This window comes from Myotis lucifugus, unplaced genomic scaffold, assembly GCF_000147115.1.
Source record: "Myotis lucifugus unplaced genomic scaffold, Myoluc2.0 scaffold_135, whole genome shotgun sequence".
In the NCBI taxonomy this organism is placed as follows: domain Eukaryota; kingdom Metazoa; phylum Chordata; class Mammalia; order Chiroptera; family Vespertilionidae; genus Myotis; species Myotis lucifugus.
The window spans coordinates 1,935,282-1,959,232 of record NW_005871183.1 but is presented as its reverse complement, the minus strand read 5'-3'; positions in this window follow the sequence as shown (position 1 = coordinate 1,959,232).

Here is a 23,951-nt window from a genome sequence, read left to right as displayed (position 1 = left end):
CTTAGTTTAAAATCATACTTGAAAATTAGGCAACTTGAAATAGCCAGTCGGAACATTACTTAAAGCATATATCAAAGTAATTGTATATTTTTAAAATACTGAAAACAAATAGAGATGATGGTGTATCCATGAAGGAGCACAGTTTTGTAAGGAAAAAAGTACTAAAAGATATGTCAAAATAAAATTTGGTAAATATATATATATGAACAATAGATACAAAAATGCTGATACATATTGCTCAATGGTGAGATGATTTGGTACTTTATTTTTTTACTGAGTATTATAAACCTTCACAAATATATTTCATATTATTATTATTACTAGAGGTCCGGTGCACAAAAATTTGTGCACTCGGGGGGGGGGGGGAAGGGGGGGCCCTCAGCCCGGCCTGTGCCCTCTCGCAGTCTGGGACCCCTCGGGAGATAACGACCTGCTGGCTTAGGCCTGCTCCCGGGTGGCAGAGGGCAGGCCCAATCCCTAGGTGCAGCCCCTGGTCGGGCTCAGAGCAGGGCCGATTGGGGAGTTGGGGCGCCGCCCCCTGTCATGCACAGAGCAGGGCGGATCGGGAGGTTGCGATGCCACCCTCAGTCATGCTCAGGGTATGGCTGATTGGGGGGTTGGGGCACCGCCCCCTGTCACACTCAAGGCAGGGTCGATGGGGAGGTTGCGGCGCCACCCCTGTCACGCACAGAGCAGGGCCAATCAGGGGGTTGAGGAGCTCCCCCCTGTCACGCACAGAACAGGGCCGATAGGGGAGTTAGGGCACCGCCCTCTATCAGCCACAGAGCAGGGTGATCAGGGGGTTGGTGCGCAGACACTGTCACACTCAGGCAGAGCGGATGTGAGGTATGCTCTACACTTTCACACACAGAGCAGGGCCTGTGGTGGTGGTGAGGGGGGGGGGGGGTTGGGGCGCCACAACCTGTCACACACAGAGCAGGGCCGATCAGGGAGTTGGGATGCTGCACCCTGTCACACACAGAGCCACAGGAAGATCAGGGGTTTTGGGCGCTGCCCCCTGTCATGCTGATCCGGTGCCAGGAGGCTCGCGGCTCCCTGATCCCGGTGCTGGGAGGCATATTACCCTTTTACTATATAGGAAAAAGGCCTGGGGGCTGGCTGGTTTGCCCTGAAGGGTGTCCTGGATCAGGGTGGGGGTCCCCACTGGGGGGCCTGGCCAGTCTGGATGAGGGGATGATGGCTGTTTGCAGCTGGTCCCCACACCCTTCAGGGGGGGGGGTCCCCACTGGGGGTGCCTGGCCAGTCTGGGTGAGGGGCTGAGGGCTGTTTTCAGGCTGGCGGGTGTTGATTGAAGCTCCCAAACGCTCCTTTTTTTTATTTTATTCTGGGCCAGCTTTAGCTCTGGCTCTAGCTCTGAGAGCAGGTATCTGGTTTGTTTTGGTTCTATAATCGAAACAATGTATAACTCCAGCTCTGAGATCCCGACCTATATTTGTTAGAATGTTTCAAACTGCCAGCTCAGAGGCCGGCAAGTCAGGCGGGGAACGTTGCAGTCTGCCGTCACTGGAGCAAGCAAGCCTCATGTTCGCTTCCAGCTGCCTGGCTGCCGGCCGCCATCTTGGCTGACAGTTAATTTGCATAAGGATATGCTGATTAGCCAATGGGAAGGGTAGCGGTCGTACGCCAATTACCATTTTTCTCTTTTATTAGTGTAGATTTGGTTAATCCTCAACAGAGGTTATTTTTTTCTATTGGTTTTCAGAGAGCATGGGAGGGAGGGGCAGAGATAAGGAAAGAGAAACATCAGTGTGAGAGAGACACATCGATTGGCTGCCTCATACACAGCCCTGACCAGGGCCAGAGATCAAACCTGCAACCGAGGCCTTGACCTAAATCAAACCTGGAACCCTTCAGTACACAGGCCAATGCTCTATCCACTGAGAAAAACTGCCCAGGGCTTTGTTTTATTTTTGATAAAAAATTGATACATCATTGAAATTAGTAGCTGTCATTGCAGCATCATCTTGACAAACATGTTTAACTTACATTCAGTCAAGCACACATCTAATGTCCAATTTATAGAAAATATAGAGGACAGAGAAGCAAGTTAAAGGCTATAAGATAAACAAGTCAATATTTATATCAGAGTAAAAAATTAAAAAAAATAGAGATGTTCAAGATTAAAACACAACAAAAAGGCATAATAAGCAAATGTAATCTGTGATTCTTGAATAAATTCTAATTTTAACAAACAAATTGTAAAAACAAAAAAATTTGGGGGGAAACTGACCAAATTTGAATATGTTCTGGACATATAACCAATTTATTCTATATAATAAAGGGCTAATATGCAAATTGTCCCCTTGACCGGGAGTTCGACCAGGAGTTTAACCAGGAGTTCGACCAGGGGGTTGGGCCATCTGGCCAACCATCCGCAGCCCCTTCCCCAAGCCGTGCACAAATTTGTGCACTAGGCCTCTAGTTTATCAATAATAATCATATGAGAATTGATGGAAAAGACTTTAAGTACTAATCAGAGTAAGGAAATTAGCAGACCAAAGTTAAGGAAAAAATCAAAATCTAGAGAAGGAAAAAACTTCAATATTTGTGATAGATTTTCTAGTTAAAAATGGTATTATTAAATATAGTACTGTCAGAGATTGTCAACACCTCACATATAACCCTATGGACTTACAGTTTCAGTGTGCTTTAGACAACTTCTAACTGTTAATATTTGTATCTTTGTGGATGATGGATTTTTAGGTTGTGGGGGGTCACTCTTCCTGCACATGAAGCAGACCAAAAGTGTTACAAAATTAACAATTGCTGTAAGCAGCCTTTAAAATATGAATGATGGAAATTAATGTTCAAAGTACACTTCCCTTGACCCACAGGCAGCATAATGCTGTATGTCTTATATGATTTCCCAAATGTTTTTGGTAGGATTAAGTTTTAGTTCTCCATGGTAGTAACTGGCTTAATAACACACTATTGTCTGTCTTCCTTTCAGTACATCAGTTGCCATTTCCCTACAGGATTGCACTTGAATCACTGTCTCTGGTTCTGAGTCCAATGAAATTCACAAGAAGAGATTTGTTTCCAGAACTTGCTTTAAAAGCTAATCCTCAGGATCAGAATATGAATTGAATCCTCGGCTGGCCAGATGGCAAAGGTTATTATGCTGCTGGTAAGTGGGGTGGTGATTTTGTATCAGCCTTGGCATATTGTAACATCACAGTTATTAGGGCCCTTATATGTGGAGATTTGGGATGTGATCCACATAGAAGCCGCACTGGCTTACCTGTTGCTCAGGTTTTTCCGAACCTACTGGGCCATTGGAAGTGGCCTCCTGTTCTTTGTAGAAGTCCTTCTAGCCTACAGACTATGCAGAGCCTTATCTCAAGAAGATATATACTTCCTCTCATGGCCTCTAGGTCAATAAGCAATGAAGAATCATCAAAGACCAAATGTAGATGTATTCAACCTGCTTTAGGAGAAAGTATATCATTCGTGAAAAGAATTGGTCATAAGTATGGCAGGAAGAATGAGAAAATATCCTGGAATGTATCTTGAGATTGCTGAACTGGGATGCTGGGTGGAGTGGTTAGAATATCAGGCTAGTCAGGCTGGCGTGTCTCAGTAGTTGAGCATGGACCTATGAGCCAGGAGGTCACGGTTCAATTTCTGGTCAGGGCACATGCCAGGGTTGCTGGCTCCATCACCAGTGGGGGGTGTGCAGGAGGCAGCAGATAATGATTCTCTCTCATCATTGATGTTTCTATCTCTCTCTCCCTCTCCCTTCCTCTCTGAAATTAATAAAAATATTTTTTAAAAGTATATCAGGCTAGATAAGGGGAATTTCACTGATATTTTGTTACTTATGTATCACGATTTATGTCCTGGCAAGAATACCTTGAGGCAATCTTAATTAACTGCTGGGCATTTACATGAAGAGTGTTTGTTTGTTTGTTTGTTTTAATGGCCTATAGCATATAAGGGTTTGAACAATTGCCTTGGCATAATGAGGAAGGGGTCAAAGGACTCAGAAAGGTGGGCATACTAGAATGGATTTGTTTCAGAAGAGTGGAGTAACCACCAGCTAACTATGTTCCCCAAGAGGTTTCTTGTCTCACTAAAGCAAAAGGAAAGTGTTGGTAAAATGGTCACTATCACCATAGAAAAGGTCAGTGGTGGCTCACCTCCACAGGCAAGATGAACATAATTACCACAATGGGCAGCAAAATATAATAGTGACCGGGGATACTGACCTCTGTAGACCTGTGGCGATGGCCAAAGTTTTCATACCTGATTCAGTTCTCAGTCTTAACTCATTGCTGGAAGGGGAGTTTGGGATCCCTGGAGAAAGAAAGCAAGGCCACAGCACATAGTGAGAGGGTAGCAGTTCTCTCAGAGAACACTCAAAAAAACCATCATGCCTCCCCCACACAGCTAGAGTGGGAACATGTGGAGTCTGGGAGATAATGTCTGGCCGAGATCCTCAGAGCAGTTCAAAGGAGTCCAGAGACTCACCCTATGTTTGTTTACCTGGTTCTGGAGGGCATAATGGGTTTAAATGTACACAACAGCTGTAAGAACCCTCAAATTGGTTGTCCAACCTGCCCAGAAGCTCTATATCAGTAAAACAGTGCACATGGAAAGTCCTGAAACTGGACCTTGGCCAAAATAGAAAATTAGAAGCAATAGCACATCTCAGGTAGAATGGCAGGTGTTAGTGGTGCAATAGAAAACTTAAAACTTGACAATCTCCATTATTACACGACTAAGTATTGATTATTCTATTTTTTTGTCATATACATTGGGAGTCACTTAATTGTTTATCAGATCTCATATCTTTGTAGATGTGAAATGAAAATTTAAAGCTCTATAAACTTTTTAAAATGAGTTACTGAGGAATGGTGACATTTCTATTTGCAGGTATGATGTTTAACTGCTGTTCAAGTGAAAATACAAAATCTGTGAATGTTAAGAGTGAAGTGCCTGTTTTGAAAATAGAAAATATGTTCCATTTGTTTTATATATATAATATATAATATATATATGTATATATATATGTATATATAGAACATGCATTTAAAAGTGTCTTTGTAAAGGGTTATAATAGAATAGAATGTAAAAATATGATCAGTCTTTTTTTTCCTGAAGACCCAGAAACCCCTATCTGTAGGTGACCTAAAAGCCAACTATTTTTATATGCAAGGTCCAGTGCAAATGACTAACAGAGGATCGTTGTGCTGGGCTGTACTTTTACAACTGCATTTTAACTTCTTGCAGTGTTCTCAGAGAAAGTGCTACAATGTGCATTCCCCATGTAGAGGGAAAATGCATACTTATATTCTTAGCTGAGTGTTTCATAAAAGCTCTTTATTTTTTCTTTCTTGAAACAGCTTGTGGTGGCTGTACTCCAAGTCAATTATAGGTTTAATGGTCAACTAGGCTAAAATATGTCATATGCCCTTTTCAAAAGTTTCCTGTTGTTCTTTAAATTTAGTTGCTATTTTTTAAAATGTTATCTATTAGACATTAAAACCTATATAGTATGAACAACAGTTTATTGGGGATGGTACATTTTCCCCTTGTAGGAGCCATGGTTGGTTGCTTCATACTTCCCTTCCTCTTTTCTAACAGAGCCTTTGTTTGTCTCAGGTGTCTATCTCTCCATCATGGCACTTTGTGCATCAAAGGAAGCTAAGCCACCAGAGTTCCAGATAAAGGACCACATTTTAAAAGTAAGCTCATTCATCTTCCTTCCTTTGGATGTGATCAAATTCTGATCAGTAAAACATGAGGCAGATTCTTCTTGGAACTTCTGGAAATAGTTTTCTTATCTCTAGAGAAACTACAAGGAAGAGATGGCCTTCCACCCCATGTAACCCTGGATGGTAAAATATAGAAGAGTTTTAGCTATTTTAGAACAATCTCAAAGATTTAGCCAATACAGAGGATGGCAGATGGGGAAGATGGAATGGCCAATCAACCATCAAGCTTAGTGAATTTTCAGTGTATGTGAGGTAATATATTTCCATATAACAAAGTTAGCTTGTTTTGGGTTCTCTGCTACTTCCAGCTAAAAGAATCCCACATGTCTAATAACTTCATATGCCATGCTACTATTTCCTGTACTGCCCTTTTTTCTTTTCCTTTCTTTCATGTCTTCCAGGTGCTTATGCATTCACTTCCAAAATCAATAGTGTCTTGGTGGCATTGTAGATTACTTAAGGAATCAAAATTAATTTTAGAAATCTTAGAATCCAGTATAATTCAGAACTATGTTTCTCTTTGATAAACAGTGACATACAGCTTGATCTTATTTATAGCTACTAATTATTGATCATAAAATATGCTATACAATGTTAGGTACTTTTCACATGTTATTTTTATTAGACTCTTACAAACTGGATTGGTGTTGTTTCCTTTAGGCCAATGAAGAAGCCAAAACTCATAGAGTTAAAACATTTGTTCAAAGGGAGAACCAAGGTTTAAGCACGGTATCTTTCATTCTAAGGCCGTTATCATTTTATCAATGTCATCAATTTAGTGAGGCAGGGGACCCAACCCAAATTAGTTGCCATCTGGAATCCTATTAACCTATCGGTGGTAAGAAAAAATTTGTCATACCTATTTGGAAAAGTAAAATGTATTCACCTACCTTGGCAATAAAGTGATACCATGTTTACAGTATCCATATTTTAGTTCAGTAATCCTGTAAAACTAATAAACCTCAACATTTTAGTGGTTGTGTCAACAAAGATTTATTTCTGGTTCACACTAGTTTTCTTACATTTAAAAGACTGTGGATTGGTTGATACAGCTCTGTTCTCACTGCAGGTCAGATTCAGATACTTTACATATCTCACGTTCTAGGCCAGCAGCTCCTGGGCATCCATGCTCTTCTCATGGCAGAAGCACAGAGCCTGCAGGGAGCACTTCCTAGCTCTTGAAGCCTCCAGTGAGAAAATGCACACTGATGTATTCATTTGGCCAAAGCAAATCACAAGGAAGCTTAACATCAGTTGGGTAGGGGCCTGTATTATTTTTGTGTTGGTGGCAGATGGGAAGATGGAATATTTTCAGATAATAACATAATCTACCATAGATTACAGCATATTTTATATTTTAGCTTTTCTGTCTGAAAACCAATGACTCACCTGCATTTTAATTACACTAGTTTCTTATAATTATTTTTACTGGAAAACATATGTTTGCATAGAAAAACACACAAAAAATCCTTAAAGGGTATAAAGTGACACCAGCACTCCCATTTTGCTGAAGAAAACACTGAATTTTGTTCATATTTACTTAGTATTCTTATGAATTTAACATACATTTATACAACTATTTATTCTATTTAATTTTTTATATAGTAACTATTAATTCCCAGTCATGAAAAGTAAGGCATGAACCTTACATAACTCCCTCTCTGTTTCCCCTTGTTGTTTAATTTGAAAAACCACCACAGTGAACCAATTATATATTGTGCACACATAATTATCTGAATTTAATAACTTGCAATTATGCTATTTGGAGTGTAGGTTTAACTCAGACAGTCAATTCCTCTTATATAGGACTTCTCTGGTTAGAAAAGCTAGTGTGGCTGCTCAGCTCATACCTTGGTGGCTCACATTCCTCTTTTCCTCCTTCATAGCCAGAGCTACCTTCTGTCATTGCCTTTGACTGAGCCCAATCAGAGGGTCTGATCTTTCTGAATACTCTTCTATCCCATTACACTTGTCCCAGAATCCTTACCACACTGCACTCTGGTGATAAAGGACGGCCAAAGGTCCCCTTTTCATGAAAGCATAGGTGTTATAGGTGATGTTGTCCCTCAGCCTCACAATGAACAGTAATAATGGAACTCTGAAGCACAGAACCAAGAGCATCACTTTTTTAGGAAACATGCTTTTCACAGCTTCTATCATGATCAGAAACAAATCTGTCTGCTTGGAGGTAGAAAAATTGACAAAAGATATATTAATATTTTCATGTTACCAGTAATCCGTGCTAAGAATTTTCTAGTAATGGTATGGATAAAAATGTTATTTTGCTATTATCTTCAACCAAATTGATATATAAAGATGGTTGGAGGGAATAAACATATACAGGAAATTATTTCAGCTTATAACTTGCATGTTATTTCACCTGAAATTTTAATGGAATAATTACAGAGCAACAGGTCCTATGTGTATATATCTATTTTTCCTTTCTTAAAAATAATAGAAGACATATATTATAGTCTTATTTGCAAGTAGATGAAATGTTGGTGAATTTTGTGATAAATTTTCTTAGTAGAGCTTGCTGAATAATTTACTTTTTAACATCTGGCTCATTAGATATAACCATACTATATGATATAATCAGTGGATTATCCCGTATAAGCCAATTAGATTAATTGTATCTAGTATATAACAAAATCATTTTAATTTATTTTGAAATTTCATCCTTAAGTTTGTGCTATAGAATAGTATTTTTCATTTTTTAAAAATATATTTTTAGTGATTTCAGAGATGAAAGGAGAGAGAGAGAGAAAGAGAGAGAGATCAATGATGAGAATCATTGATTGGCTACCTCCTGCATGCCCTACACTAGGGATCAAGCCCACCACCCAGGCATATGCCCTGACCTGGAATCGAACCATGACCTCTTGGTTCATATGCTCAGGCTCAACCACTGAGCCACACCAGCCAGGCGAAAAATATTTTTCTTAAAACAAAATGGGATAAGTAAATACAAGACATCCAGATGGATAAACATAAAATGTTCTCCAATATTCATTGATAGAATTTTTATGATAAATAGTAAAGTTTATTTATTTATTCATGCTTCTATTAAATTCATTAAGTTCTATTAATTAATTCTTTGTAAATATAATTTCCTTAATAAAAAAAACATTGACATACCAGATATTTTGGTTAAACAATCTAATATAATTTTTTTTCCAAAGATAAAGAACACAAATATTTATTTTATTCAACTTTCTAAAATTTATAATATTTTGTATATGATTCACTATTTTTTATCAGTGATATCTCACCTTTTCATTTTTTCAAGTCCTTTTTACAAAAAGATTTTGAAATGATCCAGGGCTATAACAAGAAGTCCTACCTGGGAAGTGGAAGGAAAGAGATGTGAAGTGGTATACTAGTATAGTTGCCTTCCTCAGAAGGTGAATGATTTTACACAAACCATAGAGAGAGATTCCCAATCCCTGAATACATGTCTGCAAATTAAAACAAGATGCAAGATGCCAGTAGCAAGCCCCTCAGTTGTGATAAAAATCATCTCTCCGGACATGCCAAATACCCGCTGCTGAGAGAGGGAGGAAATCGCCCTTGCTGAAGACCACTGGTACTTACAGATTTTCAGATTTTCCTGATACATATCATTTCCTTCCTTTCCTTACCTTTACAGAACAGGAAACTCAACTGGTCACATAGTCAGGAACATAAATTATTAGGCTGAAATGCTTGTCTCTGAAGCGTCAGAATCAAGTGAAGGGAGGATGATCATTTTTGGTTTACATGCCTTTGTTCTTAGCATTTAATTATTTTTGCATAATTAGAATAAAGGTGTTAAATATTACAAAGCCTAATCATGTAAGCTTCCATTGGAATGAAAGTCAAATCAGTAATTAGTCATATGTTTCACCACTACAGCTGAGGAACTCAAATAAAAGAGAGAAAATTATTCTACTATGTTAAGGAAGTTCATAACCTTAGGCCTCAGTGCAAAGCTTCCTTCAGGCATCTTATTGATTTCAATGAATTTAATCCCTACTGAGTCCAAGGTTTCAGGCTTCAAAAGTGCAATTCCATCTTTACAGGTGCTTCTCAGAATTAATTGCTATTTTACAGCTAATACTCATTTAAATAATTAGATTAGGAAACTTGGTTATTTAATAGATGGCTAGAATTGAGGAGTGACGTTATGAAGACTGACACTGCTATCATACTTCTTCCATTTAAAAAAAATCTCTTGAGTAAGTGGGGAAAATGGGTGAAAAAAAGCAGTTATTAAAATTATAGCATGGTCTTAAAGAGCTTCAACTTTAAGCTAAAAATCTAGTAAGAACTTTACTTAGTAAATTCCTGATATTTAATCCCTAATATCTGCATATGCTGAGACTGCTTCTTTCCTATAAAATATGTGGTAAATATTAGTATTGTGATTTTATTTCTTTGAGGAGTTAATCGATGCACACTAAATAGAGTAATAGCAGCCCATCCATTTTGCCCATGTGCTGGCTTCTGCATGATGGAGTTCCTCTGTTGTCTCTCTCCATGTTCTAAACTGACATCTAAATGCTCTCCTCCCTGGGGCTTCTTTTCATAATATTTCCTTAGAACACAGGTGATGCCTACTCCAAGTTTTGACATTTTAGTATTATCCTTACTGAGATCTGGGGACATTATGATGTCCAATCAAGGTTGCTGTTCTCATAATCCAGGAGTTTGTGATTAATGCAACCACCTGGAATATATAATATGGCAAGACATTAGTTGTCCTGAATATTAACAAGAAATTTTAATGTAGATAGGGATATAGATAGAAACTGCTGAGAAAGTGAATTAAAATTTACTGATATATATATATATATATTACAATATATATATATATATATATATATATATATATATATATATAAATATGTGAAATTTTACCAATTAAAATTTCAGAATCATTGTGCTTCTTTTTTTTTCAAAGAGTAGGCTGTCTCCATAAATTTAGAAACATATAAGTACAGCAGTGAATAAATAAGTGAAGAGGAGACTATACTTTTTAAATTTAAATAAATGAGACACTCACCATCTAAACTGCTTAAACTGCTTTTGTATCTAATTTGTATTGGATTTTGCATCTATTCCTTATCAGGCTGAACATATTGTCTTTTTAAAATTAAGAGGGAAATAACACTGAAAACAACTTTGAAACACAAATCTATAATAATACATGGTTATGTATTAATTTATTATTATTCACTAGAGGCCCGTTGCACTAAATTCATGCATGTGGGGGTGTCCCTCAGTCCAGCCTGCACCCTCTCGCAATTGGGGACCACTGGCTCCTAACCACTCTCCTTCCTGCCTGCCTCATCACCCCTAACCATTCTGCCTCCCTGCCTGATGCCCCTAACTGCTCACCTGCCTGCCTGATTGCCCCTAACTGCTTGCCTGCCTGCCTGATCACCTCTGCCTGCCTGCCTGATCACCCCTAACCACTCTGCCTGCCTGCCTGATCACCCCTAACCACTCGCCTGCTGGCCTGATCGCCCCTAACTGCTTGCCTGCCTGCCTGATCACCCCTAACTGCCTCTGCCTCTGCCTCGGCCCCTGCTGCCATGGCTTTGTCTGGAAGGACATCTGGAATGACATCCAGAAGGTTGTTTGGCTATCCAGTCTAATTAGCATATTACACTTTTATTATTATAGATTCTTGAGTAAGCAAGTATAAGTGATCAGGCTATCAATTTTAAAATCCTCCTAATGTATAGGAGAGGGACATTTTGATGCTAATTTGAAATTGCTTTAAAAAAGTAAAGAATAGTTATTGCAGTGGAATACCCAGGGTAAATAGAAAACAGAATGAGATCTTTGTTGGTTGTTTTAATGAAAAGAAAGTCAATGTTGACTAAGCTAGATGGCTTTTCATTCACTACCTGGTTCAGAACACAGTTCAAGCTCCTTTACATGTAATGCAGGGTTCTCTATAATACCATTTTTTTCTGGTTTTCCATTAGTATAACACCAAGGAATCTACATCTTAACCTTATGTTTTTGTATCCCTCCATGACTTCAATGAGAGGGGAGTTAAATCCTGTGCTAGTAATATATATTTTTATAATAAAGCCTAATCTCATTCTACAACATAATCTCATTCTTATTGTATATCCTAATTAAGTTTTCTTATGTATTATAACAGGTAAATGAAATAATGAAATAATAGGGTTTCACAATTTGGACAGGTGTTTTTATATATCATCATTTTTTCCCAATTAGTTTAACACCTCTGGCTTAAGCTGTATATGTGTAAGAAAGCATAAATATGTACGTTAGCATATACAAAAACATAATTGTTTTACTTATATTCACTAAATTATACTATGTAATACTTCTTACTTGCAGTGTTTCCTTCTTTGCCTTTCCCACATTTAAATAGTCATGCTTTCTTACTATCACCTCAAGAAAAGTATATGAGAGAGAGAAGAAGTTCAAAGATGAGTGACTATTGAGACTTTAATTTTCAAAAGTCTGTATCCAGAAGGGAAAAAAATAATATAAGATTTTTGAGAAAAAAAATTAAGAGCAAGGATCCTGTTACTCCTGGCAACCAGCGTTCTCTTCCTACATATCCCAGCAGAGAATAGGACTCCCTGAGCAGAACAAAGTAGAGTGGAGCAATTGATAATGAGTGTTGAAAGGAGGGACTCTGTGCCATTTTATTTGGACAAATCCTAGGTGAATTTTTTATATTCAAGCATAAAAGAGACCTGTTTCTCATTTCCTGCGAAGAGTCCTTAGGAGATGGTAGGAATGCAGAGATCAGGGGAGAAAAATGCCTGCTATCTCTAGGCATATAAGACCTAGAAAGATTAAAGACTGTCCAAAGCTTTGCCTGAATATCTCTTAAATATACTAATTTATATACCAGTAATGGAGAAATTTACATACCAGTAATGGAGAACCAATTTGACCAATGGTCATTGCACATGTTAGTATAGACATTATTAATTGAATAATTATCTAATGAATTTGTATTATTTGTTGAACATTTTTAAAGTGAGGCACAGCAGTGATCAATGTACTCAAAATCCATCCCATTGCAGAAATTATAGTCTAGTGATAGGTGAGTGGCATTAAGGACCATATGTTTTTCTCTGACTGGCTTATTTCGCTTAGCATAATACTCTCCAGTTCCCTCCTTGCTGTCTCAAAGGGTAAAAGATCCTTCTTTTTTATAGCAGCATAGTATTCCATTTTGTAAATGTAGTGCATCTCTTTTATCCATTCATCGACTGATGGGCACTTGGGCTGCTTCCAAATCTTAGCTATTGTAAATAGTGCTGTATGGATATAGGGGTGCATATATTCTTTCTGATTGATGTTTCAGAATTCTTAGGATATATTCCTAGAAGTGGGATCACTGGGTCAAATGGCAGTCTCACATGATCTTATATGTGGAATCTAATGAACAAAATAAACTGACAAACAAAATAGATCCAGAACTATGGTACAGACTGATGAGTCTCAGAGGGAAAAGGGGGAGGAGGGGAAAGGGCGGGAAGAGATTAACCGAAAAACTCATATGCATACATGCACAATCCATAGACACCGACAATACTTCAGTAGGTCTTGCGGGAGGGGGGGGGGAGTGGGATGTAAGAGGTCAATGGGAGAAAAAAGGGGTCATTTGTAATACTTTCAACATTAAAGATAAATTGAAAAAAAAGCTGTAATACATTTACACAATGGCATATTATGCAGCTGTAAAAGAACAAAACATTAACTTTATTCATATGTCCACAATCTGTGAATTTATATATTAAAAAATAAATATCTCTATTTATTACAAACTACTTTAAAATAAATTTGTAATCCCCAGTCCTTAGAAAATGGATAAGCCATTAAACATAAAAGACAATATTACTTGTTAAAATGTCTTCATTTTGTCATGTCAGTTTACACTTCTCTGCTACTTGCTTTCAAAAAGAGAAAAAATGAACATAGTAAAAAAATTACTGTTCTTTAAGCTAGAACTGTCCTTTAAGGATCATTTGATACAGTCATTTGTTTTAGACTGTCTGATAAACAAATATTTACTGAGCCTCCACATATTTCTGAGCATGCTGCTAAGTTATAGGCATATTTTCAGTTCAAAAAATAATTTATTATTCTATTTCATAAATAAGGAAAATGAGGCTTGGATATATTAAGTGACTTAAGCAAGTCTGAGAGGTTATAAAGAAGTGAATAGGGACGAGAATGCAATTTTTATTCCTAGTGCTTTACAGTTGTTGATGTATTAATCTGTTTTGCCAAAGTAGTCTTAAGATAACTTCAGTGTTTCATTAGGTGATTTTTATATTGCCTAGTACTGTTTATTAAGCATACCAAATTACTAAATTAGCTCCTATGCATAAAAGAAAAAATTCTTACTAAGCTTTTAAAACTTCCTTTAAAGTCAACAGAAAAGGATAGTATACATATCTTGTATTTATTTTATATACTAGAGGCCCAGTGCATGAAATTCGTGCACTGGGGGGGGGGAAGGGTCCCTCAGCCCAGCCTGCACTCTCTCCAATCTGGGACCCCTCAGAGGATGTCTGACTGCTGGCAGTCGGACATCCCTCTTGCAATCTGGGACTGCTGGCTCCTAACCACTCACATGCCTGCCTACCTGATTGACACCTAACTGCTCCTGCCTGCCAGCCTGATCACCCCCTAACCACTCCCCTGCCTGGAAGGCCTGGTCCCCTCCAACTGCCCCCCCCATGCTGGCCATCTTGTGACAACATGGGGGCAACCAATTTGTGATGACATGAGGGTGGCCATCTTGTAATGACATGGGGGCAGCCATCTTGTGGTGCGAGGGTGTGAGGGTCAATTTGCATATTACCGCTTTATTATATAAGATGATATATATGTATATATGCATGAATATGTATATGTGTACATATGTGTGTACACACACACATTCTGACACATATGTCCCATGATATAATAGAGCAAAATCTCAGCAGACTGTATAAAGACTTTATTCTACTATTCTACATGGATGATAAATGGTAGAAATACTATCAAACCACAGGTATGCAGAAGCATTTACCACAAACAGCTACTAAATGGGATAAAAAAATTGTTATGGACTCCCTAAAAGTAGAAACACTAATAAATACTGTATATTAAACCCCTAAAAGGTAATGAAGCTAGACGTTGCCTGTTATTCTCTTCAGGCAAGATTAAAGTTAGAAGCAACTACCTTATCATTTAAACGCCTTGTGCTGTACACTCTAAACCATAGGCAATACCTAGCAGTGAAATCATTTTTAGGCAACAAAAATGATTTGCATACAATTACTGAAGCAAGTGAGCATCTGTGCCTTTATCTAAATGACAAAATGCTAGAAACTGAGAAAAGCTAAGGTGCTTCCTCTTAAAAGGAAGTAAACATAAACAAAAGCACCGCACAGTATTTAGATGTAGAAAGCTGGCTTGTTGCTTTCATGTTCCTTGAAAGGTTTCTTTCCATTTTCATTTAGTATATCGGTCTGTCATTTGCCTCTGAACAAATTTGTTGTTATAAAGTAATTTTTATCTTAATAAAAAAGTTTCTAAATATTATGCAAGAAGCCTTTAATTAATCACATTCCTTTAAAAATATTTGTGCATATACTTCTTGGCTTTCATTTTCAAAAGGCATATACACATATTTTAGGGTCTATATTATTTTATTTAATAGTGGTTTAATTTTTTTCTCAGATAATAGTCTCATAATATTAGAAAACTGAAGAAAGTATCTTAACCTGTTACTTTTTTACATTCTTTTGTAGGTAAATGATGATAAACTAAGGTCCACAAACTAAGTTTCTTTCTAAAGAATAGAAAAGGCTAGAGGATACACAGTCTACAAATTGTAGACATTAAGTTATGTTCTAAAATAGAACAGAAGATTATACAAGAATAGACATTTTTGTAATGAGATTTTATGTGATTATTCATGATAAAGGGCAAAAAGTAGACAATTTGGAAGTATAAGGGCAAAATTCAAGATACACTATTTTATTATAATAGCTAACAGAATAAAATACCTAAAATAGTTTTAAAAATTAAACAAGAGGAAAACTTCATTTGTTCTTTGTTTTCTAACCTTCTGGGATGTTTTGAGTGTAAATGAAATAATAGAAAGTCAATGCAAAACATAGCTCTCAAATTAATATACTGCATGAAGAAAGTACTTTTGAAAGACTTCCTTTTAAATTGTAGATGAACAATTTTCTAATAACCTAAAAGGAAATGTATCATATGTGGAACCTCATTAGGAACAGACAGTAATGTCCAACTGATGCTTAGACAATGTTTAGGAATAGATTAGCCCAGAAAGGGTAATGGTTCTTTTGAAGATGTCTAAGAAGTAGAAAATCAATAGGAATTCAAGCAATGAGTGCTCAGCATGAAAAATTGTGGTGACTGTTTAAGAGTGGAACAAAAAGTTGGCATATTTCATAACTGGCACCAAGGAAGGTCCTGGTAAGACATCAAATAGTATTCAGGCTAGTTCCTTGGAGATTTTTGGATCTAGTACTCTGGGTCAGGATTATTAAGTTATGTGTTAGACACAATTGCTGCCATACTCATAGCCAGTTCTGATAGAAATCATAGCTGTTAGTAGGTAGCCAAGTTGTATACAGTAAAATTTCAGTATAATGGACTGATTCAGGCAAGGGGCTATACCAGCCGTGGGCAAACTACGGCCCGTTTGAAATGAATAAAACTAAAAAAAAAAGTCTGTACCCTTTTATGTAATGATGTTTACTTTGAATTTATATTAGTTCACACAAACACTCCATCCATGCTTTTGTTCCGGCCCTCCGGTTCAGTTTAAGAACCCATTGTGGCCCTCGAGTCAAAAAGTTTGCCCACCCCTGGGCTATACATTAAGCCAAAAGTCCATCTACCCTAATAAAAGAGAAACATGCAAATTGGTGTCACTCCACTATGCCCACCAGCCAATCAGGATGAGTATGCAAATTAACCCAACAAAGATGGCAGTTAATTTGCATATGCAGGGGAATGAAGAATGAAGACAACTGAAGACTGAAGACGACTGAAGACTGAAAGGCTTGGCTTCTCTGATACATCCAGAGCAGAGAAACCAAGCCTCGCTGCTGCGGCCAGAGTGGAGAAGTCAAGCCTCGAGGCTTGGCTTCTCCGCTGCAGCCAGACCAAAGGCCTGGGTCCCAGGTGCTGGAGGAAAACCGGTGCCGGCAGCCAGGGGAAGGAAGGCCTATTGTGCGAATCTTCGTGCAACGGGCCTCTAGTTATATAATAAAGTAGGTTTTCTGAATGTGTATATTTAAAAATCAACAAACTACTTTACCTGTTTTTACTTATGTACAGACCTCTGTGTAATTAAAATTAAATATATATGAGAAGTTTAATTTCCCAGAAAAGTTTTCTATGTGTATTAGAGTAATATTAAATTTAAACTGAATAGGTCTAGTAAATGGTGCATTCAGCAGTCACTGAGAGTAAACAAATGCATATGGCCAGGACATGGCTTAGCGCATATGGGAACATGGGTAGGCACCCATTAAAACTGCTGCAGAAAGTCATGCCACTCAACAATAGAACTAATCACCAAGTGCAATGCAGTGTGATCACGTGGTAGTCATTCACGGAACATTGTTTATGCACAATGACTCTTGGATTTAAACATGTAGACTATAGTTATAGATATGTAATATTTATTTGTGTTGGTGAAATTACTACAGTGTTTATTTCCAACATATGGCCTATTTTCTAAAATTTGTTTAAAATAATAGTGAATTAATTTTTTAAAAACCTGGTAATTTTATTATGTCCAAACCTTGGTAAAAAGTATTTTAAAATTAAAAGAGTGTTAATTTTCACATATGACATATGGACTGGAAATATTGCCCATTAAATCTAAATTCCATTAAATTGAGGTCCACAAAATCAAGGGTTTACTGTATCACATGATTCTATTTCTGGGAATGGGTCAGTGATTGAGTGTCAACCAGGAGGTCAGGGTTCAATTCCAGTAAAGGCATATGCAAGAGTTGCAAGCTTGATTCCCAGGGTAGGGCATGCAGGAGGCAGCCAATCAATGATTTTCTCTCTTCATTGATGTTTCAATCTCCCTCTCCCTTCCTCACTGAAATCATTAAAATTATATTTTAAAAAGTAAAACTTCTAAAATAAATAAATAAATCACAAATGAATCTTCAAGGTTATATTGCATTAGTGACTGACTCATTGTTTAGAAAAGGAGGATGGACTGTACGTTGTCCATTTTTCTTTGTAAGACAAAGTAACCTTTTTACCTATAATCCTTTTTACAAAATATAATGGTAGTAAATAACTTTCATCATGAATATACTTGGGTCAGTTTTAATTTATTCATTTAACATGATACTTTTGAAACTCTGCTATGTGCACTATATTATGGAAAGAATATAAAAGAGAGATAAGTCATGTGCCCCACTCCAAATTTTAATTAATCCATTTTATATTTGCTACCCAAAGTCACAGGTACAAATTTACCCTTAGTCAGCTGGTCTTTTATAACAGTACTAGTGGCCCGGTGCATGAAATTTGTGCACATTAAAAGGAATTAATTAAAGGAAATATTTTAATATCACTATTTGCCCTTTCTCTATAATAGAAGTGTCAGAGATGAAAGGAAATGAGTAAAATGTATATGAAAATAATATATGAATTTATTAATAAATAAACAATAACAAATGCTATAACAACAAAGACATGAATTAAAAAAACAACAAAAACATGTTATAAAAATAACATCGATGCAAACAATGACTGATAAAGTGATTAAACTTATTATAATATCTCCCTGTATACCACATTAAGAGTGAAACACTTTCAGAGTGCTTGACTAATTTCCCTTGTGACGAATTATTTAAAACTTAATTTTAACATCACATGCTCTTCGAAATCGAGAGAAAGCAACATATAACTGACAATGTCCAAAAACGGGTTCAGGTAGAAATATTCCTACTCTGACTAGAGTTTGTCCTTGTGATTTATTAATAGTCATTGCAAATGCTGGCATCACGGGAAACTGTCTTAGAATCAATTTAAATGGGAGGCCAGTGTCAGATGAGGACAAATCAATTCTTGGAATCAGAACAATCTCACCTTCTGCAGATCCTGTTAATATTTCAGCTTCGATAATGTTAGGTCATAATCTTTTGATAATAAATCTAGTACCATTACAAAGACCCCATTTACTGTTAAGATTTCTCAATAATATGATGATTTCACCCACTTTCAATTTTAATTTATGACACGGCATTTCCAAAGTAATAATACTATTAAGAGATTCGATGGGAAAATTTTCCTTTTCAGCATCATCTGTTGAGTCAATGGAATCATCACTCAAATATGTGTGAAAATCTCCATCTAGTATATCCAAAATTTCTTCATTTAATTTTTGAACGTGCTCATTTTTTGGACAACGAATTACACCTTTAAATATATTTTTATTATTATCTATAGATATCATATTTCCAAAGGTAGCTTCAATAATAGATCCATTACAAATAATTTCATGGGGGATTTCAATAATATCCATTCCTAAATGAAAACTGCTATCAAGTTTGCCATCTCCAAGTTTTACTAACCATTCACTATAAGCAGAATCCTCTGATCTCATATTTGTTTTAAGAGACAACTTTCTGAAACATCCCCAAACATTACAGTACCTTAAACTCATTTGCACTATGGCGGATCGCATAGCATGTGGCACAACACTAAGACTTTGTTGAAATCCCCTCGAAGAAGAAGAACTTTCCCACCAAATGCAGCATTCAAATTCATAATCTCTCTTAGTAATCTGTCTATGGTGTTTATAGCATGACTGGATGCCATGGTGCATTCATCAATAATGGGAAGTTTGGCCTTTTTAATGGTTTTAGCAACTTCACTCTTTTATTTTTTTAATATATTTTATTGTTTTTTTACAGAGAGGAAGGGAGAGAGATAGAGAGTCAGAAACATCGATGAGAGAGAAACATCGATCAGCTGCCTCCTGCACATCTCCTACTGAGGATGTGCCCGCAACCCAGGTACATGCCCTTGACCGGAATCGAACCTGGAACCTTTCAGTCTGCAGGCCAACGCTCTATCCACTGAGCCAAACCGGTTTCGGCAGCAACTTCACTCTTTATATCGAGTCTAGAAATTGAAGTTTCATTTAATGGAATTCATAATTTATATTGGGAATGAAAGGCTCTTCCACCAAGAAGTAAATTTGCAGCAATTCCTGTAGACACTGTTGGTAAAACAGTACCACCATGACCTCTAATATAATGTATTAAAACTTTGTAAAGATATGTTTTTCCACTACCACCTGGACCATCCAAGAAAAAGCATTTGGGGTGTACAGTTTGATCTTTGATGGCTGAAGTTATAGTCTGAAAGGCTGCCAACTGTTCATCATTCAGAGAATTTATCAAAACCTGTGCCTGTTGTTGCTTGTACAATTCATCACATGTATTTGTATTCATTTATGAAGGATAGTCCAGAAGTTTAAAATGTGAACATTTCATTCCATGCAACCTGAATACCTCTTGAATTTTGTTAAGGGCGTGCATTTTACAGTTTACATAGGCACCTTCTCTCCGGTGTGATTTGGTGCTGCCATCTTGTGTTACGGGAACCCTGTCTCCGCTGTGGGTGCAGCCATCTTGTATTATGGGATCCCTGCCTCTGCTGTGGGGGCTGCCATCTTGTTATGACATGATGGTCAATTTGCATATTCCCTCTTTATTAGATAGGATGGGAAGTTGAAGGGGGGGGAGAATTGACAATTTTAACATTACTTATTTTTGTTCTTGTTTCCTTCTTTGCTTCTGACTTAAAAATAGTTTTAGAGGTGATATTCATTTAACTTTAGTGGCAAAGAGGATCCATACTGTATGTAAATGTCAAATGATAAACAATATTATGTTTAGATATTGTTTAAGACAAAGGCTTTCATCAAGAATTCAGGGATTGCCCTAGCTGGTTTGGCTCAGTGGATAGAGCATCCGCCTGTGGACTGAAAGGTCCCAGGTTTGATTCCAGTCAAGGGCATATGCCCAGTTTGCATGCTTGATCCCCAGTGGGGGTTGTATAGGAGACAGTCAATCAGTGATTATCTCTCATCATTGATGTTTCTCTCTCTCTCTCTCTCTCTCTCTCTCTCTCCCTTCCTCTCTGAAATCAATAAAAAATATATTTAAAAAAATTCAGGGATTGTTTTGGTCAGGATTTACTTTTTAAACATAAGTTCTAGAACAGCGGTTCTCAACCTGTGGGTCACAAGCCCTTTGGGGGTCGAACACCCTTTCGCAGGGGTCGCCTAAGACCATCGGAAAATACATATATAATTACATATTGTTTTTGTGATTAATCACAATGCTTTAATTATGTTCAATTTGTAACAATGAAATTGGGGGTCACCCAACATGAGGAACTGTATTAAAGGGTTGCAGCATTAGGAAGGTTGAGAACCACTGTTTTAGAATAACCCCCCTTCCTTAACACTAAGCTCTTTTTAAGCTTCAGTAGCTTCTTTCAAATTCTTTCCTTTAGGCTTTGTTAAAGGGGCTATTCAGCACTTGTAATCATAGTGCTGTTTATACTGTGTTTATATTGAGACCATGGGGTAGCCATTCTTTTATTGCTATTTATAGCTCAAGCAGCACCATTGGGTCATTAGTATACTTGGTATAAAAAGCAGGCCTATTTGATGAAGTGTTGGACACTACTGATTGCAGAGAAGTATTATAGTGTTAGCACACTATTAGTTTCCTATTGTTGCTCTAACACAGGGATGGCGAACCTTTTGAGCTCGGCGTGTCAGCATTTTGAAAACCCTAACTTAACTCTGGTGCCGTGTCACATATAGAAATTTTTTGATATTTGCAACCATAGTAAAACAAAGATTTATATTTTTGATATTTATTTTATATATTTAAATGCCATTTAACAAAGAAAAATCAACCAAAAAAATGAGTTCGCGTGTCAGAGGTGACATAGTTCGCCATCACTGCTCTAACATTTTACCACAAACTCATAGCTTAAAACAACACATATTTATCTTACAGTTTTAGTGTTCTAAAGTCCAAAACTAGTCTCAACTGACTAAAGTCATGGTGTCTTGAGGCTAGTTCCCTCTGTAGGCTTTGGGAAGAATCTGTTTTCCTGACTCTTTCACTATGTATGCTGTCCTCATTCCTTGGCTTCTGGCCCTGAATCACATGGCCATTTCCCCCTTCCTCTGCATCTATTGTTAGATGGCCTGCACTTTTCACTTGTCTCTCTTGCCTCCCTCTTATAAGGACCACTGTAAATCCATTGGACTCACCCACATAATCCAAGTTTATCTCTCCATCTCATATTCCTTAATTTACCCACATCTGCAAAGTTTTTTTTTGTGATAGAAGGTAAAATATTTACATGTTCTGGAGATTAGGACATAGACATCTTTGGGGTCATTTTTCAGTTTATCACATTATCCAAATTCAGAAGAATCCTATATAATAAAAGGGTAATATGCAAATTTACCCCAACAGTGGAATGACCAGAACAACCTCTACCAGTCACTATGAGGCACACTGACCACCTCTCGGTCCCTTTCCCCGCTGGCAGACTCCATGCCTGACGGCGAATGGGGAACCAGGGATGGGTGGTGGGGGATGCAGGCAGCGCCAGGCCAAGGCCCCCACCGTGATGGTTGCCCCACACACAGAGAGCAACCTGCAGCGGGGGCAGGGATGGCAAGCGGGCAGGAACAGCCAACCTCTCAGTCCCTCCCCCCGGCCGGCAGGCTCCGGTCATCAGATGGCAGATGGGGAACCGGGGGTGGGTGGTGGTAGGTGGCAGGACCAGCTGCAGGCAGCCAGGGAAGATGGCCCTGATCACATGCCAGGCCTAGGGACTGTACCCATGCATGAATTTTGTGCGCCAAGCCTCTAGTAAATAATGATTCTCAAGATTTACTATAAAGCAACAATAAACTCTTCTTATAATTGATTTAAGTTGCAGATATCACTTATTTTTCTGTGACCTCCACTTACATTCTACCACATTCTGAGTAGTAAGCTATTATCAGACTTCCCTTTCTCATATCTATGAAATGGTGCCTCTGAACATCGCTTTTACTGGATTTATTAGCTGAAGGAGCATCAATAAAAAAATCTGTAGATGCTTCACTAATGGGCAAATGCAGTTAGCTGTGTTAGAGAATATTCTTAAGCTAAGAATTATATATGTAATTATATGTCTACATTTTTGAATACATAAATTATAAATTAAATAATTAAATCTACAAAACACAATCCCACTAACTTGGAATCATAATTCACTGTATAATATATCTTATGTCTTATCTATCTTTCTGTCCGTCTTTTAAACATCCATTGATCCATTATATTTTCCTATAAATTGCCTATTATATTGACCATTAATTTTTAACTCAATTTCATCTCAATGGCTTTTACATTCTAAATTTCCTCCTATAGATCTCTTCTATTTGACTCCAGTAAAGTGAATTTTGTAGATTGCCATTATGAAACCCAGATCAAAATAAAAACTTTGAGATCTCTTATTTCTATGAATGTCTGTAGCCCTTAACCTGGCAATATCAGACTGAGGTTGTATTCCTTGTGCACAATTCCTGGGACTAAATAATATTTGTCTTTTTTTGGCAAGAAGTGACCTTTCATTTTAACACTTGTTGACTATAAGGTTTTTCAGGCCTTTTTTTTTTTTGAAAGAAAAAAGGTTGATAGTTAATTTCTTAAAAATACCTGTGATCAATCTTATTGTTTTTAAGGAATTTAGAATAAAATTTTAGCTTTCTCCTTTTTAAATTTGTTCTCAGGTATCCTGAGTTCTGAATACTATGGCTCAGTAGTTACAGGGAAGCAGCCTAGTTGATAAAGTGCGGTTTTCGAAGCTACTGCTCTTGGCCCAACCTAGAGCAGCACAGTCTAATAAAAATCTAATGTGAACCATTTATATAATTTTAACTTTTCTAGTCAGCTTATGAAAAACGTAAAAAATAAATAAAATTAATTCTAACATGTTCTTTAACCTAATGTATCCAAACTGTTACCATTTTTAGTTTTAATCAATAGAAAATTATGAATGACATTGTTTCCTTTAAAAAAAAATGAAGGAAGCTGTTGTGTACACTCATAGCGAATCTCAATGCAGAACTAACTATAT